General features: G+C 48.8%; 1 pseudogene; it reads right to left on the reverse strand.

The window, feature by feature from the left end:
• Positions 1 to 1,288: 1,288 nt before the first annotated feature.
• LOC120846880 lies at positions 1,289 to 2,070 on the reverse strand (annotated as a pseudogene).
• Positions 2,071 to 17,450: the final 15,380 nt, after the last annotated feature.

A 17,450-nucleotide genomic window follows, 5' to 3' on the forward strand; every position in this document is an offset into this window, starting at 1 on the left:
ATCAACTATACCCAGCGTGGATGGCCGTGGAAGCTGTCGGTTGTATACGAAGGGCTTGAACCTCAAAGGAGCAGGAAAGACGAGCTTTCAGTGCAACACAAGTTGCTATACTGGGGAAACCGGTCACCATTCTGGAAAAGGCCGGCCGAAGTGTCCTCAAGCTCCTTCACGAGACCCATCAAGGCGCGTCAGTCATGAAGATGGTTGCTCGCTCTAAATTCTGGCGGCAATCTCTGGAATCGTCTGTTGTAGACAACGCCCATCGGGTGTGAGACATGCCTTTAAGAGTCTTTGCTAGCAGCTCAGAAACCTGTTGACGGGCCGGTGACAGGTGAACATTGGTCGAGGCTATAACTTACATTATGCTTTGACCGTCGATGGTAGGATGATCATGATTGTCATCGACTAGCATTCAAAGTGGATTAAAGCGACGGCTACCAACCATGCAACTTCGGATTTCACCATCTGACTACTTCGACAGTTGTTCAGCAGTTTTGAAATTCCAAGGACTGTGGTCACGGACCGGCCCGGTTTACCTGTAAACAGGTGAACCCTGTTTACAACTGGAAAGTTTTCCCAGTTTCTGGACAACAACCACGTTCACCACTTCTCTACAGCGCCCTACCACCCGCAATCGGTCGGCCTCGCCGAATTAGCCGTCCATACGGTTAAAGATTTCTTGAAGAAGACAGCCGGGTACACATTGGAAGTCAAGTTGTGGAGGTTACTTCTCAATTAACGGCGGACACCTGTGGTGTCAAGCAAGTCTCCATTTCAGTTGATCTTGGTATACCAGCTCCGCTCAAGTCTAGACACGTGCTTTCCAGACAAGATATCACGGCAGACTGCGGAGGGCGAGTGGCAGCATCCACTTTTCAAGCCAGGCCAGAAGGTCTTCACGAGAAATTTCGGTAAGGACGCAAAGTGGCTGCCGGAAATCATCAAGAGCACGGAAGGCTGTCGTATGGTTACCGTACAGACCTATTCGGAGCTGGTACGTCGCCACCAAGATCAAGTGCGCCAGCGTCGAACAAAAGACCCACTCGGGTTTCACGACTGGGCTTCCACGACGCTCAACGCGAGCTGGGAAACAGCTGCAGCCCTTTCAAGCTTCTCTCTAAGGGGGAGAGATGTTAGGAACTGTGACCACATGTTGATGATGACTCTTGTTCTTCTGGCGCTGGCAGCGTAAGCAGCAAGGTTCCCAATTCCGCCACCATGAAACAAACACGTTCCTTCGCCCGGCTCCACAGTAGCCGAGTTATACATCGCCAGACCGGCGATTCGGTTAACAATTCACTACACTTTCTTTGCAGTTATGAGCAGCAAAACCAACATCCTCCCCATCGTCCCCTGGCCCCGTGACTGCACCCTTTGGGTGGTGGTAGTAGAGGAGGAGGGGGTTGTGAGGATTCATAGGCGGCGGGATACGGTTCTTGGAGGCCGCCTTCATACTTGTAAAGCGGTTGTTGCGGTGGCCCAGAAGGTCCTTGAAGGACGGCACGCTTTGAATTAGGAACGCCTGATTCGCATACCCGGGCTGAATTATGATGTCGATGAACTGTGCGTTGTTCTGTTGTCCCACCACTCTCCCCACGGCCAGGGAGTCGTGCATATCTGTACTAACGCACAGCCGTTCTTGCTCTTCGGGAACTTGATGCCCACGACGTTACAGTACAAGCGGAGCAAGCTGAAGAGCTTTTCGACGTACATCTTCTCAGAGTTGATGCTGTACATCATCAGCAGGGACCCCTGGTACGGGACCGTTGCCTGCGCAACAAATAGGCACACGCGGGGCCGTAGCTTGCACCGCCGTCATGCGGTGAGCCTCCGTACCGGTCCTGGGGTCTGTTGGGGGCGCCCCGTAGCTATCGTTGTAGCTGCTGCCGGGGCTGTTGAACGTACTGTCTCAGGGTCCGTCGTAGTCGTAGTAGCTGCGTTCGGCGTCGCAGCCCTAGCCGGCAGAGGGTCTTGGGCCATCCCGTGCGCTGCCGTCGCTCTCGAAACCATGTGGTTTATCAAGTAGGGCAGGAAAAAGTCCGGTGGCTTTGGAATGGTAGTGGTGAACATTATGAAGACCCGTGAAGAACGAACCGAACAAAAACGATGAGTAGTCTTCTGAAGGGGCTTCTACGAGTAAGTGTCGGTAACGTTGGGCGCGGCAATAGACTCGTTAAAGTTGCTTGTATACTATGAGTGTTTATTTCCAGGAACCACGCGCAAATTCAGTGAGGACCGCAAGTTTATGTGCTTCTTGCACAGGGGATGCGATGATGTCGAAACGCAGAGGTCTTATTTGCTGATTGGGAAAAAAATGGCGGGTAGACCTCAAGGCATCTAGCATTGAGCTCTACCCACTATCCTTTCAATCAAAGCCAATCAGAGCTCGGCATTGTTCCGACGTCACCCCAACTCCTGCGCAAGAAGCGGACGACTTTCTCTCCGCATAGGGTGCGGAAAAGCACTAGTTCTCGCAAAGCCTATTGTAACGCGCATCGTCTTCTAAGTCTCCGTCTTCGTCACCAACATCAGAAGGAGTCCTCTCAGAATTAAGTGTCAGGGGAGCGTTTTCATTTATTCGGGAGCCCGAAGTCAAACAGTGCTTCAACTCTTTACTCAACCGAACTCGAGCATCGATTCGACGAGTTCGCTGGGTCGATTTCGTCGTACCTTGTGCATATCCGCTGCATGATCGAGCTCTCTCACGACGCCTCCCTCTGCCCAAATTTCGGCCGACAGATCTCGCTGCCCCTTTTTCCATCTAGCGGGGCAAAGCCGCACCTGCTCCTTTTGGTAAGGTGGGAACCCTCGGAAGATGCAATTTCGATCTGCCCTTTCAGCCGCGCAGTTTCTCCACCGCCGACGCCGCCGGCGGTGCTTAAGGAGTCCAGCACCTCCAGAGCGGTAATAACAGAGGGGCTCCGAATTATTCACGCCCGGCATTCATTTTCCGGGGAGCGGAATCAATCGTTTCTTCCGCCTGCGATTCCGGGATTCTTACGCGGGCCACTTAGGCGAAATCGATCTGTCCGGCCAGAGCTTAAGAGAGGTGTGTGTCCCCCGCGCTTGGGGTGGAGAAAAGGTTCTCGAGCAATTACGATGCACGGATCCAGTAAAACGAATGACCTGCATCGTGCGGAGAGCTACCGTTGCAATAAAAGTAAATAAAAAAAAAGAAAAAAAGAAACAGGATTATGGCAACAAGACAAATATTGGACGTTCTTAATCTTTACGAGCACAAAACTTTTTTCTTTTGTTTTTGGGAAAAATTGGTTGATTCTTTGAGAAGCACAATACGAAAGGGCACACCTTAGTTTGGCGATAAAGTAACTACATTCTTAAAAATTGTTCCTGCTCTTACTTTCGCTCAGAGCACTGGAGGAGCCATCACAGCGATTTGATAGGAGCACAGTTTGTCAAATTATGATGCTGAAATTGTAGCCAAAAGCCGAATTTGGCGTTGTGACGCTGAGCTTGATGTTTCACGTGATTGAGCATGCTCAGTGTTACTTTATTGTATTTAATTTATTTTTAAATGGAGATGTATTTTAGGGTACCTCCGCAGATCGCTGTTATTGACTCTCCGGTTTCTTTTCCGGAAACGTTGGCGCACAAACGTCTTAGAGTGTTTTAGAATAGCGCAAATATCCTTGTGTTAGTACCAGTGTTGTACACGTTCCTCAAAAAAAAAAAAAACGAAATATCGTTCCTCGTTCCTTCTGATCTTTGGAACGCGTTCCCTTCACAAGTTCCGTCTGGGAGAAAGGAACTCATTCCCGTTACAGTTTAAAAATGGAACGTATCGTTACATATACGTTACATTTGTGTCTTGCTGATTACCATATTTAGTTAGATCAAGGAAAGCAATTTTTTAAAATCTATTCCATCAATTGGGGATATACGAATTGGAATGCCGTGATGGAAGGGCGCCAGGAGGAGAAAACAAGTGGAAGCAGTGTTTCATTTGTTGATATATTCACCTTTAAACCTCTCAGCGTTTAACCATATTCATGTTTCTGGAGGGCGATTTTGGCGAACCAAATGTTCTGTTATTCCATATTGCACGAGCGTTTTACATCAACCTCAGGCTTTTCAATCCAACAAAGTCCCTTGTTCGGACATCACAACAGTAGCTTTTCGATGTTGCTGTCCGCAAGAAGAGCAAGTGAAGAAGAGGGTAGGGCTTTTGGAAGGTCAGTCTTGAAACTACAAATACTTCTTTGCGAAGGTTATTTTTCAGATTGAAGGTGGGGGACAAGGTAAAAAAAAAAATAGAAGTTCATTTTTGTGCATCTCAGTGACGAATATTCGGGATATTCGGTGTACTTCCCTGTCTGGTAACCTGTTTTTTTTTTAACTGTAGGTCTATTTTAGAAAGTTTCGTAATCGCTGTAGTCGTTCTTAAATTTTTGGGTGTATGAAAATTCGTGGATGCAAAAAAAAAAAAAAAATAGCCGAGTTCGAAACTTCCCTCTTTTTGAGTCTTCGACTAAACGTTTTGCTTTTTGCACCGCAGTCTCGAGCAGTGAAAAAAATCAATGTCCATTAGCTTTCCTGCGGCCGATCGTTACCGAGCGAGGACCACACAAGATAAACCCTAAGATAAGTAAGCAAAAAGTAAGCGATATTCTGCTGTTCGTAAAGATATTGTCTTTATACTTTTAGACTTTCCCTCTTTAAAATAAAACAAAGTTGCCCCACTGGACGAGACAAAAGGAACGCCTTTCTTTTTTCCGTTTGTGGAATCTTGCTAGCTACCAACACAGGTTCGGATAGGGTAACCAAAGGGTTGTCTCAACAGCGGCGATATCTCAAAGGAAACGTCAAACCTAGTAACGCGGTCATCACATCTCGGCGGCAATATAGACGACGTTTAGGGCCACATTACCGCGGGTCGGTTCGATTAATTACCTCCGTCGGTACCAATGATCGTCTACCATGTCTCACTCTCTCGAATATAGCGGAAGAGAAGACACACGTACCAGAGGAAGGACAGAGTCCTAGAGCATTTATGAGAACACTCTTAAAACGAACTGCAATGTCCCCATCCGAAATGCCCCCCGCGCCGGCAAGGTAAGAAAAGGCCCTTACCTGGCCAGACGCGGTTTTCCGGAGAGCCAAGACCGGGGAAGCGTCGGAGAAGTCGCCGACACACGTCCTATCTCTTTCGCGGTCACCCGGAGGAGTCCCCTTTCCCGAAAGCGGGAAAATAAGAGGCGAAACCTCCTCGCCTGTCAGCAGTGATCCCCTTCCGAGAGGGGGGACGGAAAAAGGTCCCCCCGGGAGAGAGTGAGGAGGAGAGCCCCCCCAAGCCAGGCGGCTCTCCTACGCTGCACGGGCAGGTCGGAGCTCACGGCGAAGGAGGCCGAGTGTTCCGACCCGCGGCCGTTATCGCAGCTATCGGGGAAAGGAGATCACAGGAATCCCCCCACGTTCCAGTAAAAATGTAACGCGTTCCCGTTCCAGTTCAACCGATTCAAAATGGAACGACGGCGTTGCTTCGTTCCTTCTAAAAGGAACGCGGTCCAGGAACGCCGTTCCGTACAACACTGGTCGGCACTGAGTACGATGCACGCAAGCCCTCAGCGGAATGCTGGGGAGAAAGTCAAACCAGCGCTTTTAGTAAAGCGAAACGCAAACGTATACGCAAGCAATTGCAGCGCCATCTAGATGTGCGCATGCAAGCTGCTCCAAGTAATCTACGGTATTTCGTCAAACCAATCTGAGTCTCACGCTATCCCGCACACGACGAGAGTTATGAGAAGGGCACGCAGATGGCCGCTGCGTACGCACGCCAAAATAGATAGCGAGTGTACGTACGTAAAGTTCGCGGCGTTGCGGGCGTATAAGCATGCTCAGTTTGGAACACGCAATGCCAGCGCAAACGCACAATGCTTGCATTCCTCCTATACGCCATACTAAATCTCTCTTCTTTTATAGTGTCGGTGCGTAGATACTCCGGAATGTATGCTGTTTCGCGATGTACTCGGTACCCCGGTTATTTTTCTTTTGGTTAGTCTAGGCAATGAGAAGGACGATCCGGAGCATGCTCTGATCGTCGAAGTGCCTCAGTAGCAAAATAAAAGTGTGAAGCGAAAAAAAAGCGTACTTTTTAATTTTATGCAATAACACTTGGTGACGGGCGTTTTCTAGTTTTTCCTAAATTTTTCGTGTTATAGAAAAGTAACTAAAAAGTGAAAGCCGTTTAGAACTCCCTGTAACGCCGAATTAGAGCACAGTTCTTGAGGAGGAGGAGGTAAGGGTACTGGGGGAGAGGAGGGGGAGTCACGTGACCTCCGGGGTCACGTGACGTCGGGGGGGTTACGTGACAATGCCGATGACGTCATCAGTGACGTCACTGACGACGTAATCAGTGACGATGACGATGCGGAAACCGATGACGTCATCAGTGACGTCGCTGATGACGTCATCACTGACGATGACGATGCGGATGCTCGGTGATGTCGTCAGTGACGCCACAGATGACGTCATCAGTGACGATGACGTCGTCGGGGGGGGGGGGGCGTGACCTCGGGGGAGGGGGGTCGCGTGACCTCGGGGGGGGGGGGGGGGTTGCGTGACCACAAGATAGCCTCTTCCCCGGGTCACGTGACTCCCTCGGGTCACGTGATCCCATGGGGGGGTCACATGACCTCGGGGGGAGGAGGGGAGGGGTCACGTAACCTGGGGGAGAGGGTCGCGTGACCTCGGGGTGGGGGGGTCACGGGACTTGGGGGGTCACGTGACCTGGGGTGGTCCCGAGGTCACGTGACCCGGGGGTCATGTGACCTAGGGGGGAGGGGGGTCACGTGACCCTCCCCCCCCCCCGGTTACGCCGACGCCGACGGCGACGGCGACGCCGCTCAACCCGGAAACGGGCGCCTAAGAGCTGCGCTCTAAAAATTCTAGTCGTAAAATAACTTTTAGAAGCACTTTGACTTGTTTATATTTTGCACCCTAAAGAATATTTTTTAATTGACGCCTAAAGGGTCCTTCGTGAAAAACCTATAGGGAGTTCTTTTAAGCACCTTTTCTGATGCGAAAGAGTTCTTCTTTGCCCCGTTGCATTTGTAGTGCGCCAGGGGGCGATAGTGCTTGAGGTGAAGAACGGATTCATTTATAGACTGCAGAAACAGGTAGAGAATAACCGGAGGGTGACGTCAGAAAAGGGAGTGCGGTGATTGGTTAGAAAACGAGGAAGTCCATGTATTCGGTGGCGAACCGGAGGGCGACGGGCAATGCACAGCATTTGGAAAGGGATTGAAAGTGGACAATTAGGGCCGTGCCAGCAAATGAAAAAATACAGACAAAAAGAAAAAGAAAAACTCCGTTACTAAATGCGGAAAGGAGAGTATTCAGGGTGAAATAAAAATTTGGCTGTAAAAACAAACAAACAGGGAAGCAACTGGAGGTGTAATGCCCAAGGGCGGCAAAACAAAATAAAACACCAAAGCGTAGAACACATGCTTAAGAGTGAAATGTTAGTTGCATTAACCGGTAGAGATAGGAGATTAGTATCCGAACGAAAGTTTAGCGATGAGGCTCCAAGGGAATTCTGTTGGGAAATTGAAAATACAATGTTTTTTTTTTGTTTTTTTTTCTTTTTCGCACGGGGGAGGACGGGGTACGGGAAGGCTGAGCAGATAACACGACACTACTCGCTCTCTTCACTGGCTGAACTGATCCAGAGAACAAGAATTATTCCTGCTCCGAGTCAGTCGCGGGGCAGCACACGCGGAAGACCCTCTGCGGGTGTACAATCTCATAGTTATTGGAGTGATGTTCGTTTGCAGGGCTGTCACAGATAACTTGTCTTGCATTGAGCGAGGCATCGCTTTTCTATGATTCCCCAGTACTCAGACGCCGGTGACTGATTTTCTCTCGTGGGAAGCGCACACTCAAAGACATCGTTACAACAGGCTAAAAAGAAAGCAACATTTCTGAGCGTTCGGAGATTGTAGTGGATGGTGGGCCTTGGGGATAATTGGACGAAGCGGTGAAAGCCCGTATCCTACGAATGATGGAGCGGTCCTTCTTTATAAACACACACAGTGCGGCTTGATATCATAACCTAACGAATGACTGACACTTCGACACAGTGCAGGCGAAATAATTGGAATCGAGGTGTCCGTGCTTTTCCTCTCTCCAACATTTGGCTAAGAAATGTCCATCTTACAACAAAAACACGCATGGTTGATTGCTCTGTAGTGACAAACCAGAGGCTGGGACCAAATAGAAAAACAGATAACCACATACACGGTCTCGAGACAGAGCTAGTTGTTTTATACCTATGATTGCTTACTAGTAAAATCAGTGGCTGCGTTTTTAGACGGTGTTTGGGGTTGTCCTTTTATTTTTACTTTATCCCGGTCTCGTGTTCCTTATTATGGAGTTAGTTGACCAGCTTCCCCGTGTTTTAGAGCCCAGCTCTTAGGCGCCCGTTTCCGGCTTGAGCGGCGTCGCCTTCGGCGTCGGCGTCGCCGTCGCTGTCGCTCGCCGTCGGCGTAACCACGCGGTGCATTATGGGTATATTTCCCCGCAAAATCTAGCGGAAGAATTTCCCCGCTCAATTTAGCGGAAAAATTTCCCCGCCAAATTTAGCTGAAAAATTTCCCCGCTAAATATAGCAGAAACATTTTACCGTTAAATAGCGAAAAATTTTCCCGCTAAATTTAGCGGAAACATTTCCCCGCTAAATGTAGCGGAAACATTTCCCCGCTAAATGTAGCGGAAAAGTTTCCCAGCTAAATCTAGCGGACAAATTTAGCCGCTAAATCTAGCGGAAAAATTTCCCCGCTAAACCTAGCGAAAAAATTTGCCCGCTAAATCTAGCGGAAGAATTTCCCCAATAAATCTAGCGGAAAATTTTTCCCGTAGATTTAGCAGAAAATTGCCCGCTAATGCTAGCCGAAACGTTTTTCCGCTAGATTTAGCGGAAACTTTTCCCGGCAAAATCTAGCGGAAAAATTTCCCCGCTAGATATAGCGGAAAATTTTCCCTGCTTAATCTAGCGCAAAAAATTTCGCTGGGCGGTCGCGTGTCCCCCCGAGGTCTCGTGCCCCCCCGGACCCCGAGAACACGTGACCCTCAGCACCCCTCCCTCCTCTTCCTCAAGAGCTGCGCTCTAAGGGTTCAGCCTTGAGAGAGCAAGAACATGATCACGATGAGATAGAATCACTGCCAGCTGCAATTTGCAATTCTTGCTTCGTGAATCCTGCTTCGCGGCGTCTTTATCGAGTAATGTCAGAACATAATTGGCTCTCGGTGAATATACAGGCGGTCCTGCGAATATTACACGTCATGCAAGAGAGAGAAAAAAAAGGGTCGATGTCGAATTGGTTTTTGTTAAGGGGTCCATTTAGGAAACTTAATAGCTTTCGGTATAATTAAGTTATTAATTACGTCTAGTAGTTAACTTTTTATTAGTAAATTGAAAGGCGTGGTTTCAATGGCAAATGGGTTGATGTTTTTTCGCCACTGAGCCGGCATGACCACTCAAGCAACGATATTGTTGTTCCTTCTAATTGACTCAGCTGAACCCTGGCCCTGTCCGTTGTGCGCCGTTATGTTCAACATGTCATCATATAAGTTAGTCCATCTCATCACCCTTCTACGAAACAAAGCCCGATTACTGACTTTTACATCGCGTCCGGGTGCAGTGTGCGTCCGAGAACTTCGGCGAATCTGTTGTATTGGCAAACTAAAGCAGTTCCGTAAATGCAAAACCAACGCAGCTTTGCATTGAACAGCATCAAGGGAGCGTCGAGCGACGGGAGGGCCAGCGCCGTATCACGGAGCGCCGCGGCGCTATGAGCGAGAGTGAGCGTGTGTGCACGAAGCTGCGCTCACTCTCGCTGATAACGTCTCAGCGCTCCATGACATGCAGACATCTACCCTTTATTTGGAAAATGTAATGAATCACAATTACAAATTACTTAGAATTAAATATAATGCATTACCGTTACTAACTACTTGCGTCAAAAAGCAGTCCTAAAGTACTTGCCTAAAGACCTAAAGTACTTTCACGCAAGTACCAGAAGTGCTTGCGTCACAAAGTATTCGCCACCTTACAAGTACATTCACGTTACTTTGCTCGGAAGCTTCTCAAGGAATAAAGAAACAAAAAAAAAAATGTTTCCATACGTTTCAATCGCAATACGACTTTCAATACTTCGTAATAAAAAAATAAAATCGATATATTTTATTCTGTTAGCCAGTGGAACTATTAAAAATGCAATATAGAAGCATTACCTCCACTCCACGAATGTTTCCTTCCGTTGTGCCTCGGTAGTGCTCACGAGACCCCAAAATATTGCCAGATGCAGAAAGCTGAGAACGCATGTTTGGGCAGTGCCTCGATTGCGCTGGCGCACGTGTACATCAAATAATTGATGCTGCCATATTCTCGTGCCTCTGACGTTTCCCCGAACCAGTGGCAATTAAGGCTGCGGTCCCACGGCAGCCATCTTGAACAAGGCGTTAGTTCAACCAATAGATGGCGACACGCACCCGTTGGGTGTAAAGCCCCTCGATGTGTTTGCGCTTGTCTTGCAAGTAGCGTCAAATGCGCGAGTGCACGAGGCTTATGTCTTGAGCGGCCCTTGGAAGCAAATGGCGGCGCAGCACTGAAATGAGCGGGCCTTGGAAGCGAATGGCGGCGGAGCACCCGCTCATGGCACGTGTCTCGCGCGCTTCCACAACAATGGTTGGCGGTACTTGTAAAAAACGCTTTTATTAAAGGGATACGGAATCGAAACTTGAAATATAGAGAAAACATCAGGAAATGAGTTCAATATGATCAGCTAAGCCTGTAATGAATAATCGCACGGTCGTATTTTGAGCAGATGGCTATATTTTATGCTCTAAATGCCGCGATTTTGGCGAGCGCTTCAAAATCAGCCATGGAGGAGCGCGATGCATCTCGGGAGATCCGGCAGACGTCTTGACGTCATCATGCCTCGGACGACCAAGCGTACCGTAGTGACGAGTTTTGCCACTTGGAGGCGTCAACGCGTTACAATCTCGCTTTGTCGAAGTACCCAAGGGCTGTAGATATCGCGGGGCCAGCACGCGCACCATACCTGAGAACAACCGAAGCACGCGTTTGCACGTCGCGCGAGAGCTGAAACCAAGGTGGCTCACTTCGTTTTGGCTCTTTCCACCAAGACGCCTCGGTATTGCGTTCAGGCCTAGGCAATCTATACCAGTGAGCGGACATACCGCTGCGGCGCTGCTTTCAAAGGCATGTTGTCGTCACGACATTCCATTGAAGCTTCATAACCAACTACCAGGTGGTTTTTGATTATCGTTTAATTCGCTTCAAAATATGTTTTCTTGCGTTTTCTAGCGCAATATTTATGTTTCTGTGGTTGTGCTGCTACCTGCGTCGTGTTGAAACAAAGAAATGAGCTCCAGAATTTGGTTTCCGTACCCCTTTAAGGGGCTTTAGTTGGGTGGCCGAAACATTGGTTCACAGTGGGATGGCTCGAGCACCATCACGTTCCCCTCGTGGCCTTGCTCGCGCCGCTGCCAGCTGTGCTCAGCTAGCTCAAGTAGCGTGGCCTAGAGCCAGCGTGGCCCAGCAAACGGATGTATGCCAGAATGTCAGGCTGGGTATAAATTGTTCTCTGATATAGGGAGATGCGGTTCCGCGGTTGTAACGGGTTTTCGCAATAAACCTTACCAAGAAGGAATCAAATGTTGATTGACCTGTTAATATTCTATCAATGAAAATTTCTTCTGCAGGAATGCACGCTCAGTAGACTCAAATCTTCTAAGACACCAGTGGAAGCGGACGTCAAGTAAACTGTTTCGCGATTTAAGGTACTTACCTCAGCATTTTAATGAAGACTAAAATAACGTCACGAAATATTGTGTTTCGCGAGGTCCGGAAGATGTTGTAAAGGTTGTTACATTATAGTTCCCAGAAAACAAACGCCGTTGCAATATTTTCGGAAGTACCGACACACATAATGTTGTAAGTACAGGTTATGAGGAATATGATGAAAACCATCAGAAGAAATAGGAAGACGTTTATTTGCAATGAAGGCGCTATGAATGAACGGCGTTTAGCGACGGCAAGTTATGAGCGTTCGGGAATTTATAAGTTCACGGGATTGCTAACTATGGACATGCGGACAATGAAGACCAGTTTTGTCGGGAGATGGTGTTGCGGTGATGACCTGATATCGGACGACTCGTGACAGACGAAGAAGCAAGTTTCTTCTCAGCGAATGGTAAGTTTCCACTGTCAAGCACAACACGTGGCTACACGTTGTCGACGTCTCGAACACTTACCGCTTTCAAAAAAGTCCTGGCACCTGGGGTAACTTTGTGGAAAGACTCAAAGACTTTCTTGAGTCCAACGCCATCATGAACAATAACTGAAAACGATCCACTATTCAGTCGGTGGGTGGCGAAACGTATCCGCATCTTCGGAGTCATGGTCGATGCGTACTCTAAGTGGCTGTAAGTTTACACGATGCCTGCCACGATGTCCAAACATGTCATTGACGTTCTGCGGTCTCTTTTACCTACTTTTGCCCTACCGAAAATACTTTTCTCTGAAAACGCGCCAAATCTTGCTTCATATAATATAAACAAGTTTTTGAAGAAAAAAAAAAAAACCGGCATCAGGCATCAAATTAGTGCACCATAGCATCCTGCAGCTAACGGGCAAGCAGAACAGATGGTGTGCGAAACGGAAAAAAGCCCTTTTGAAGCTTACGGAAGGAGCAGTTCAGTGAAGAATCGCCAGGTTCTTGTTCCAGCAGCACACGACGGTCTCATTTCACTCGCTAAAAACACCCGCCGAAGCAATATTTGGCGGACGAAGAGCCACACCACTCAATCTCATGATACTATGGCCTACGAACGAAGATCGAGAGATTCCCAGATCGGGAGTAATGGCAGTTTATTCGGTCGGACAACTTGTCTACGTGAGGAATTTCAGCGGAAGTCGGGCCTTCCATGTAAAACTGGAATAGAAAAGGCTCTATGTTGGTTGACCAAAAGGTGTCATCCCTCTGAATACGTTGGATATCAATGCCCTTGAGTGCAAATATAACTAAATCACAAAACTCTCTTTGTGTATAGTGTAACTGCCCTTGTATTTGATAGTAGAAGCTATGGTGGTGATTTGGACCTTTCACACCAGGCTCCTTTTTCTTATTTTTCGCCTCATACTCCTTTGTGGTTTAAGTACGCTTCAAGAATCTTTTGGAACGGGGACACTTTACGTCAACGAGGCCATTTGTTCCAGGTAGTCAATCAGGGAATGCTGCTAGAAATCCGTCCCTCATGTTAACGAATAAGCCGCACTTCTGCACAGTGCAGTTTTCCTGTTCCACGTACAGTTGTGAAGCAGAATCCTCATTGATTCTACCGTATTCTGTTGCGGGTGAGGAAAGTCTTTGGGTACACGATACTTGAAACAAGTCTGGCACTGTACGTTGTGGTTCGACACCCACTAATGTCGTCGTGTTTATAGAGCCTCATCATTTAATCATTACATCGTCACCTCATATTGCTCTTTACTAACAGTAAGTACAATAGGCTACCGCCATATTGCAATCCAAGAATTGAAAAATTGAGTCGTTCAGTGCTTCAACAAGTTTATTATTTATATAATGTTATTACGTTACATTACCTCGAGACGATCGACGTCCATCGTTGATCTTCAAATACTTATACCTGCATATAAATTAGGCGCACAAGGGGGGGGGGGGGGGGGGGTCGGTGGCCGAGTGCGTGGTCGAGCGCACACCAGCTTGGAGCACGTGGAGCGAAAGCTCGAGCTGCAGAACCCACCCCGCCCCTGCCCGTTTCGATCTGGAAGAGCATCGTACCGGCGTGCGGTCGTGCATCACTACTGCGTGGTGCACGTTAAAGACCCCAGGTTTGCGGTTGTACCGCACTGGCTAAATTGCTCATCTACAGCTGAGACACCAGGCGCCCACTAAGGCAGACTAACTTCCGGCTGTATAAACATACACACAACAATTTGCAATTAGACGCATAATAACAAAGAACCCAGCGTGCCGCCTCTTTTCTTTGAATGCCTTTTTTTTAAACCAGCTTAAGCTCGCGCGTTCCATCTTTTGAGACGGTTAGAACGGTTGCACATAAAACCCGTGTTTCTCCTACCCGGCCGCTTTTTCCTCTCATTATGTGGACTTGGTTATAACTAAATAAGCTATAATAATGGTATATTATTCATATTTACTTTTAATTTCAGTCAGGGAAAAGGAGTTTCGCGGGAACTATAGCCAATAAATGAGCTGCGCTAGAGCCACTAAATAAGCTGCGCTTAGAGTGTCGGCACTCCGTTCCCCGACATTGTTGTGGGCGCCGCCATTTTGGCTCGTATGCAGAACAGACGCAACGGCCGATCGTCATGATTCAAAAGTGCGACTTCCTCAGCATTAGATTCGGTGTTAGGAAGGTAATGTAATGCTGCTTTGCTCTGTCGCGAACGGTTTAAACATTTGTGGAGGGCGGAAAAGCATTTCCTGTGATTTCAGATAAAGCTTCAGATAACTGGCAACCATGATTTTAAGCCACAATATGGCCAAGTGTCGTTACTCTGAAGCGTAGCTTATTTAGTGGCACTAAGCACTTAGAGTATCGGCACTCTCTTCCCCGACAGTGTTGTGAACGCCGCCATTTTGGTGCTTGTGCAGAGCAGGCGCAACTGCCGATCGTCATGATTCAAAAGTGCGGCGTCCTCAGCATTAGATTCGGTGTTCGGAAGCTCATGTAATGTAATGTTGCTTTGCTTTGCCGCAAACTGTTTAAATTGGAGGACGGAAAAGCGTTTCTTGTGATTTCAGATAAGGCTTTAAATAACTGGCAACCATGATTTTAAGCCACAATATGGCCAAGTGTCGTTACTCTGAAGCGTAGCTTATTTAGTGGCACTAAGCACTTAGAGTATCGGCACTCTCTTCCCCGACAGTGTTGTGAACGCCGCCATTTTGGTGCTTGTGCAGAGCAGGCGCAACTGCCGATCGTCATGATTCAAAAGTGCGGCGTCCTCAGCATTAGATTCGGTGTTCGGAAGCTCATGTAATGTAATGTTGCTTTGCTTTGCCGCAAACTGTTTAAATTGGAGGACGGAAAAGCGTTTCTTGTGATTTCAGATAAGGCTTTAAATAACTGGCAACCATGATTTTAAGCCACAATATGGCCAAGTGTCGCTACTCTGAAGCGAAGCTTATTTAATGACTCTATTCATGCTCTTGTTCAAGAGGCTTGTATAACCTGTAGAGGCCATGAAGTAAGCCCCGTGGATTCCACAAGCCACTACCTTTTGACACCTGCCTCTTCCTCATTGTTCCCGCTTGTGCCAGTAAATTAGCTACGGTTCAGAATAACGACACTTGGCCATATTGTGGCTTAAAATCATGCTTGCCAGTTATCTGAAGCTTTATCTAAAATCGCAGGAAACGCTTTTCCGTCTCCCACAAATGTTGAAACAACCCACGACAGAGCATTGCAATAGTGCCGGGGTAACCAAACTGGCCTAGCCTAAGAGCCGCAAACAAAACCACGGAACTTGTAAGAGCCGCGTTGGGGGGGGGGGGGGGGGGGGGGAGGGAGGGCAAATTGAACTTTTGCTCAGAGTCTGACGGTACGTATGGGGGCACAAGGCTGTACGACTGTACGTATGGGAGTACAAGGATGTCAAACTGCAAGCTGCAGTGTGCTTTATTCTGAAATCCTTTCTTTTTTCTTTTTTTCTTTTCCCGGGGAAACGCGGAAAGGGGCGAAAAGGGGAGGGGGGGGGGGGGGTCCGCTTAAAGGTGCATCCACACGACGGACCGGGCCGCGGACCGATTGATCACGTGATGCGCGGCCCGCGGGCCGCCCGGCTGCAATGAACATCCACACGGCGGACCAAAAGAGCAGACGACAGAGTGAACGGGCCGGTCTAACCCTCGACCTCACAGCTCCGCCTAACGCATGCAACAAGCTGCTTTGAGGCTATTTCTAAGGAGCCAAGATGGAGGTTGAACGAAAGAGACTTTTGGCCGCGGTGGCCCTGGCTTTGACTATTGAGGACGAGGAGGACTTAAGTGAACTGAAAAGGGCATGCATCTATTGTCCCACAGGGCGGGGAATTGCTCAACTAGCGCGATGAAGTAAAAAGTTGCATCGTCGCACCATGCCGCCATCGTCGCAGAACAATAGGTTCGTCTTCTTCGTCTTCAACAGTTGGCGCCAAAAGAACACGACTTTGGATTTGGATTCCAATCTAAACAACAAAAGTCAGCTTGTTGCCAGACTTAGCACTTCAATTATACTAAAAACGCCGCGGTCCGCCGCCAAGGTCCGGGCGAGAAAAGCGCTTGGCATTTCTCACAAGCGCGGGCCGCGGACCGCCGGCGGACCTCGAAAAGTGGTGACGTAAGATCACGTGATGCGCGGCCCGCGGACCAAAACAGCAATTTGGTCCGTCGTGTGGATAGACCTTAAGGTGTATCCACACGACGGACCAAATCGCTGTTTTGGTCCGCGGGCCGCGCATCACGTGATCTTACGTCACCGCTTTTCGAGGTCCGCCAGCGGTCCGCGGCCCGCGCTTGTGAGAAATGCCAAGCGCTTTTCTTGCCCGGACCTTGGCGGCGGACCGCGGCGTTTTTAGTATAATTGAGTGCTAAGTCTGGCAACAAGCTGACCTTTGTTGTTTAGATTAGAATCCAAATCCAAAGTCGTGTTCTTTTGGCGCCAACTGTTGAAGACAAAGAAGACAAACCCTTTGTTGTGCGACGACGGCGGCATGGTGCGACGATGCAACTTTTTACTTCATCGCGCTCGTGGAGCAATTCCCCGCTCTATGGGACAATGGATGCATGCCCTTTTCGGTTCACCTATGTCCTCCTCGTCCTCAATAGTCAACGCCAGGGCCACCGCGGCCAAAAGTCACTTTCGTTCAACCTCCATCTTGGCTCCTCACAAATAGCCTCAAAGCAGCTCGTTGCATGCGTTTGGCGGAGCTGTGAGGTCGAGGGTTAGACCGGCCCGTTCACTCTGTCGAGTGCTCTTTTGGTCCGCCGTGTGGATGCTCATTGCAGCCGGGCGGCCCGCGGGCCGCGCATCACGTGATCAATCGGTCCGCGGCCCGGTCCGTCGTGTGGATACACCTTTACGAGGGATCCGCGAGCCGCACTTGGACCAGCAAAGAGCCGCATGCGGCTCGCGAGCCGCGGTTTGGCCACCCCTGCAATAGTGCATCAGCTTCCTAGCACCGCATCTAATGCTGAGGAAGTCGTACTTTTGGATCATGACGATTGGCAGTTGCGCTTGCTCTGAACAAGACCCAAAATGGCGGCGCCCAAAACAATTTTGGGGAACGGAGCGCCGATACTTTAAAGCTCATTCATTAGAGAGTTTTAGCTTACCGCGTACCGGGCGACCGCCGGGGTTACCGCGACCGCGACCATCGAGCC

Source organism: Ixodes scapularis, unplaced genomic scaffold (assembly GCF_016920785.2).
Source record: "Ixodes scapularis isolate PalLabHiFi unplaced genomic scaffold, ASM1692078v2 PGA_scaffold0__279_contigs__length_252992795, whole genome shotgun sequence".
Lineage (NCBI taxonomy): Eukaryota > Metazoa > Arthropoda > Arachnida > Ixodida > Ixodidae > Ixodes > Ixodes scapularis.